General features: G+C 40.9%; 1 protein-coding gene across 1 annotated transcript in view; it reads right to left on the bottom strand.

The window, feature by feature from the left end:
• Positions 1-7,311, bottom strand: part of LOC100943188 (PRELI domain-containing protein 1, mitochondrial-like) — a 68,102-nt gene that overhangs the window by 60,327 nt on the left and 464 nt on the right. The window lies entirely within an intron of this gene.

The following is a 7,311-nucleotide window of genomic DNA, read 5'->3' as shown; positions in this document are numbered from 1 at the left end:
CCAGGAGTTGGAGGTTGCTGTGAGCTGTGATGCCACAGGACTCTACCCAGGGTGACAGCTTGAGGTTCTGTCTCAAAAAAAAAAAAAAGAAAGAAAGAAACTTTTCTCTACATCTAAAATTATTCTGAAATTAAAAATGTACTTTTTTCTCCTCATAGTTTTAAACAACTATCTGGAGGAGATTTTCTTTTTTTTCTACTCAGCCAATAAGAAACAAAGGGGAATATACATAGTTTTCATGACACTATTATGCACCAAGGATGGGAACTGTTGCTATTTTACAGAACCTATGACATAGGGAGTGATTCTGACGCTACACATGAAACAAGCAGAGTGTAACTCACCATCTCTTATCAACATACAGTCTCTGGTAGATCAATGATTTTTTTCTCCTAAAGTTTAGTCAAAACTCTTATTTGAGACAAGACACAACTGACCTGGCGCCTGTAGTACAGTGGTTATAGTACCAGCCATGTACATCGAGGGTGGTAGGTTTGAACCAGCCCAGACGAGAAACAAGGACAACTGCAACAAAAAGTAGCCGGGCATTGTGGCGGGCCCTGATAGTCCCAGCTACTTCGGAGGATGAGGCATGAGAATGCTTAAGCCCAAGAGTTTGAGGTTGCTGTGGGCTGTGACGCCACAGCACTCTACTGAGGGCAACATAGTGAGACTCTGTCTCACAAAAAAAAAAAAGACAAGACACAATTATAGGAGGGACTTTACCTAACAAATGCAATCAGTGTAACCTGGTATCTTGTACCCTCAATGAATCCCCAACAATTAAAAAAAAAAAAACCTCTTTAAGAAGCTAATTGTTTCCCAACAAAGTACTAACTTTCGTAAGTACCAATATCTGTTTATGACTAAATCCTTTCTGGTTTTTTTTGCATATGGTAGAAATATAGACACAAAACCACAAATTTCAAAATTTCTCCCCCAAATTCCTGTGGCCACACTTATATAACCCAACACAAACATGTTAGAGGGTAAATTGGAAATGACAGCAATGTTATTTGATTATGGACAAAATATTTTGTAAAGGAAACCAAAGAACATCTGAACTGTTAAAGCCCCCTCTTGGGGACTTGGAAGCAACCTGGGTAAATGAAGGAGCCAGAAATTCAAGTTCCATTATTAGCTTCACGGTAAACACTGTGTTTATCTTTGATTTTCTCTTCTTTAATAACTGGCACTATTTATATCAATCATAAAACATTTATGCACACATAACAATCTGCCAAGTTTGCTAGACTGAATTAACCTGACATATTTGAACACAATATTCAAAGAGTATAATTCTTACCTATTACCATAACTGATAAGGCACCTCACCATCCCTAATGCCACCACACACCCACAATACATAACTCCGAACATACACACACATACCTCCTGTGTTCCTTTCATTTAATGATTAGGATGTGAATACTCAAAAAATACAAGAAGAGCAGACCAAAAAAACAAAAAAAACATGTTTTCACTATTTCAATATTCTCCATAGTTTTTTTTTTGTTTTTTTTTTGAGACAGAGTCTCACTATGTTGCCCTCAGTAGAGTGCTGTGGCATCACAGCTCAGCAACCTTAAACTCTTTGGGCTTAAGTGATTCGCCTGCCTCAGTCACCCAAGTAGCTGGGACTACAGGCTCCCACCACAATGCCCGGTTTTTTTGTTTGTTTGTTTGTTTGTTTTTTGGCTGTAGTTGTCATTGCTGTTTGGCAGGCCTGGGGTTGGCTTGAACCCACCACCTCCGGTGCACGTGGCTGGCACCCTAGCCGCTTGACCTACAGGTGCTGAGCCTCCATAGTATCTTTTTAAAATCAAATAGGGTATTTTCCCAAGACCACCTTCTCCAAATTAGCATGAACCTTGCTTAGAAGCTTGCCTGATCATATCTTCTGTTCAAATCCCAAAGCCTGAATGTTTCCTATACCAAGAAACCATTCTCAAGGGATCCCTTTATTAATACACACACACGCATTCATCATTCCTTCCAGGAAAATCTACTACCAATCTTACAATTATTTTAAATCAAGATGTTGCCATAATTTTTTTAAATGTTTTTATACATCTAACTAAAGGTACATTATAAATTTTGAAACAAAAACTTGAAATAAATGATTGTTGCCAGATTGGTATTACAGTCCTAGAAGACGGATGAGACCATGCATGATTCTAATTTCTGATACTATTGTTATTCTTTGTGGCATCCCAGAAAAATAAATGTTTTAATCTTGTGAGAATCTAGAATATTAACTAATATTAGCTGCATCAATTATTACTTCCTAGGCCAGGTGTGATGGCTCACCCGTGTATATCCTCACAATCTGGGAGGCTGAGGCAGGTGGACAGCTTGAGCTCAGGAGTTCCAGACTAGCCTAAGCAAGAGTGAGATCTCCATCTCTAAAAATAGCCAGGTATTATACCGTGTTCCTGTAGTCCCAGCTACTCAGGAGGTAGAGGCAAGAAAAATCACTTCAGCCCAAGAGTTTGAGGTTGCTGTGGGCTATGATGTTGCCACAGTACTGTAGCCAGGGCAACAGAGCTCTGTCTCAAAAAAAAAAAAAAAAAAAAAAAAGCGGGCGGCACCTGTGGCTCAAAGGAGTAGGGCATCGGCCCCATATGCTGGAGGTGGCAGGTTCAAACACAGCCCCGGCCAAAAATTGAGCAGAAAAAAGTGCTACCTCCTAAAGACCCTATATACCAAAATGTGCTCTAATTACCAGTTAGGTTTACTTGCAAGTATATGGAAATCCTGAGTATCTTTAACTTCTTAATTAAACATGTGAAAGCAAAACTTCATCACCCTGTGTCTAATAAACTCTCCTCAAACAATAAGGTCTTCTTATGACTACAATTGCATAAACATTGGGAAAAATAAAAATGTTACATAAAAAGAATCAAAACCTCTTGATTCTAAGCAATCATCTTCCTGTCATCACAGAAATACTTCCTAAAATATACTGCTCAGCCAGGCACAGTGGCTCACACCTGTAATCCTAGCACTTTGGTTGGCTGAGCCAGTAGGATGGCTTGAACTCAGAAGATCAAGACCAGCCTGAGCAACACAGGGAGAATTCATCTCTACAAAAAGCATAAAAACTGCCAAGCATGGGGGTAGTTCCAGTTATGTGGGAGGCTGAGGCAGGAGAATCTCTTGAGTCCAGGAGTTTGAGTTGCTGTGGGCTATGATGATGCCACCGAACTTTGACCCAGGTAACAAAGAAAGACACTGTAAAAATATACGTGTGTATGTACATATCAATATGGTTCATTTTAAGAGCCTATCTCATAATTTAACCATTTTTACTTTCAAAATATCCTCTAAGGCTCGGCGCCTGTGGCTCAAGTGGCTAAGGTGCCAGCCACATACACCTAAGGTGGCGGGTTCGAATCCCCAGCCCAGGCCCGCCAAACAACAATGATGGCTGCAACCAAAAAACGGCCAGGCGTTGTGGCGGGCGCCTGTAGTCCCAGCTACTTGGGAGGCTGAGGCAGGAGACTCGCTTGAGCCCAGGAGTTGGAGGTTGCTGTGAGCGTGATGCCATGGCACTCTGCCCAGGGCGATAGCTTGAGGCTCCGTCTCAAAAAAAAAAAAAAAAAAGAAATCCTCTAAAAAACAAATCTTTGCTTTTTCTTGAACATATCTCCTTTAGTTATTACACTGCTTTCACAGCCATGCTAATATATGGCTCTCAGTTTTATCTGAATGCTAAATAAACTTAACTCATTTTTTTCTTATTGAGAGAGAGACAGAGTATGTCTCACTGCCATGCTGGGTAGAGTGCCAGGGCATTGGTCTAGCTCACGGCGACGTCAAACTCTTGGGCTCAAACGATCTTCCTGCCTTAGCCTCCTGAGTAGCAGCTGAGACTATAAGCATGTGCCACTACCCTCAGCTAAATTTTTCTATTTTTAGTAAAGATAGGGTCTCACTCTTGCTCAGACTGGTCTGGAACTCCTGAATTCAAGCAATCCACCTGTCTTGGCCTTCCAGAGTGCTAGGATTACAGGCATGGGCCACCGTGCCAGGCCTAACTTACTCATTCTTCATTGTTTACTTCCAACACTAGTTTCATTTCCACACCTTTGATACCTTTCATCAGTTTTCTATTTCTCTTACAGTATATTTCTTTTATTCAAACTCAATGTAACTGTCCTGGGATATATCAATATTGTTAAAAATAAACACAAATTAAAATCAAGTATCAGGCCTAGAACAGGTGAGCAAAACACATGAGATGCTATTTCTTCCAGGAATCTAAAGGGACTAAATAGAGTGATCCTGCTATACTGGCAAGAAGCAACACTGCTCATGCATTCAACTCCGCAGGTTACGGTGGCCCCGGAAGGAAGCACTCAATAGAAGATGACAGCCAGGATCCACTTCTCCACAGTAAACACAATCCTGGGCACCACCACTCATCATGTGCCAGAGCAGTGGCTCTCAACCCAGATGATTCAACATCCCAGAGGGAGACTTTTTTATTGTCATGACTTGAGAAGGTGGGGCTTACTTGGCATCCAGTGGTAGACACCAGGGATGCTACAAAACAGCCATGCTGTACAGGACAGTCATCACAACCAGAATTCCTCAGCCAGAAATGTCAATAATGCTGAAGTTAAGAAATCCTGATCTAGACATCTGGACTAGAGGCACCACAGTGGTATGAAAGAACCATGGTATTAGGAGAGCAATGGAACTAAAACTTATTGATTACCTGCTTCGTATCAAGTATTGTATTAGTCACTTTACATATATTACCTTCACTTAAACCTCTACACTGTGAAAACAAGGATATATGTTGATTTTACACAAGAGAACGCTAGACTCAGGGAGGTTAAGGCACTCAAGATCATTCAGCTAGGAAGGAGAGGAATCCTGATACAAATTCAAAGCAAAATCTGTTTCACTCCACACTACTACAAAGCCTAGAAGTTAAAAGACCTAGATTTGATTCAAAGTGTTACCAATATGACTTTGAATAAGTCACTTACTTTCCCTAATTTCCATTTTAAAACTAAGGCACTGGATAACATGTGAAAATACAAATGTTGCTTTTTGCTAAACACATAAAATCATGTTAAATAATTTACAACAAAAGAGAAGTGCTAGGGCAGTGCCTGTGGCTCAATGGGTAGGGCACCAGTCCCATATACCGAGGGTGGTGGGTTCAAATCCAGCCCTGGCCAGCTAAAACAGCAGTGACAACTGCAACAAAAAATAGCCAGGCATTGTGGCGGGCGCCTGTAGTCCCAGCTACTCGGGAGGCTGAGGCAAGAGAATCGCCTAAGCCCAGGAGTTGGAGGTTGCTGTGAGCTGTGACGCCACCATGCTCTACCCAGGGTGATAAAGTGAGACTCTGTCTCCAAAAAAAACAAACAAAAGAAGTGCTTCTTCTAATGAAAATGTTGTAAATACAACCCTTAAAAACAAAATTTATACAAGTGTGCACAACACCAAATTATCTGTCTTTTTTTTTTTTTTTTTTTTTTTGAGACGGAGTCTCAAGCTATCCCCCTGGATAGAGGGCTATGGCATCACACTCACAGCAACCTCCAACTCCTGGGCTCAAGCAAGTCTCCTGCCTCAGCCTCCCAAGTAGCTGGGACTACAGGCGCCCGCCACAGCGCCTGGCCATTTTTTGGTTGCAGCCATCATTGTTGTTTGGCGGGCCCGGGCTGGGGATTCAAACCCGCCACCTTAGGTGTATGTGGCTGGCGCCTTAGCCACTTGAGCCACAGGTGCCGAGCCTCTGTCATTTTTAAGAATAAGGATTAAATGTTCAGAAGACATTCTTTCATAGTCATACAACTATTCTTAAATCCCAAGAAGAAATAAACTAATATAAACAACTGTTTAGTATAAATAATTTTAATCAATAAAACTGCTCATAACTGTATCAACAACTTTGATTAGGCTCTCTTCACAAGTGCTGGTAGAGGTTGTGAGTGGAACTACGGAGAAGGAGGATGGATTGCAAATTCATTAACAATTCTGGCAAACACCCCTACTTACTATTCTGTCCGCATAGATGAGGTACTGGATTATGTCAAGGTCCACATGTTATCATCACTCATATTAATGATGCAAAAAATAATTCATTTCAAGATTAGGTCTGATTAAAAACAAAACAATGCTCAGTAGAATCTACCAGTCTTTTGACACCAAACCAATTCTTCTGGGATTAAGTTCAAGAGATAATGTAACCTGGGGTTTGTTCTCCAGAAATCACCACTACCTATGCAACTTCTAGAAGCAGCATGCACACAACCGTTTTTCCCTCTGGAAACAGCTGAATCTCAAAGCAGGGAACTGCTGTGTTTTATAAATGCATCTTTTTAAACTATATTAATACAGTGTAAATAAATTACAATTGCAATTATTTCCCATTGGTATTAAGTCTAAGTTTAAAAGCAATAAACACATCAAACAAACCCAAAAAAATTTGAAATAAAAATAATTTCAGAAGAATCATACAAAAAAATGCCTTTAAATAAATAATGCGGTGTTTACCTGACACTCAAAAAAAAAAAAAAAAAGAGAGAGAGAGAGAAACAAACAGATACTGGTGGAAGTGAAATAATTAATTATAATCCCGAATGTTGTTTTTATTTTAGTCAACTTATTAAAGATTTTCATTAAATGTCATTTTACTGACTTTTTCTGAATTACATCTTTCACCTTAAGCATTTTGACATTTCCATCAACTTTCTAAAAGTGAGGGTGGATTGTTTTTCTGTGTTTTTAACAGACGTGCCTCTCAAAAGACTAAATTAGATAAAAACTGATGAGAGAAACCAACTATTAACCTCCCCTGCTCGTCAGCACCCGCGAGTGGGCGACAACCTTGAGGAATTTACATCAGACGGTGGTGATTCCTCCACATACGGGGACACCTGTCAACTTTTTACTTTACAGACCTATGTAACATAATGATTATTTTCTAACTTCCAGGAGCCAAAATCATGAGTCTATTTTTCTATTTCTCCCAAAATAGCAGGATTCTCCTCAGGGGTCGGAATGCTCTTTGCCTTAAATAATGATTATTAAATAATAATAATGATTATTTTCTAACTTCCAGGAGCCAAAATCATGAGTCTATTTTTCTATTTCTCCCAAAATAGCAGGATTCTCCTCAGGGGTCGGAGTGCTCTTTGCCTTCCCGCACGGAAGGCTCACTGTCCAGCCGCACTGGCCGCGTCCCGGGGACGGGGTATTTCCCTGCCCCCCGACAGGCCTGCGCGCATCACACCCGGCTCGCAGCCAAGCGCCCGGACAGGCCGCCGCCGCCGCCCGCGCAGCCCC

The sequence above is a fragment of the Otolemur garnettii genome, unplaced genomic scaffold (assembly GCF_000181295.1).
Source record: "Otolemur garnettii isolate 467f Iridium unplaced genomic scaffold, OtoGar3 scaffold00176, whole genome shotgun sequence".
In the NCBI taxonomy this organism is placed as follows: Eukaryota; Metazoa; Chordata; class Mammalia; order Primates; family Galagidae; genus Otolemur; species Otolemur garnettii.
This window is presented reverse-complemented; position numbering and strand designations above follow the sequence as displayed.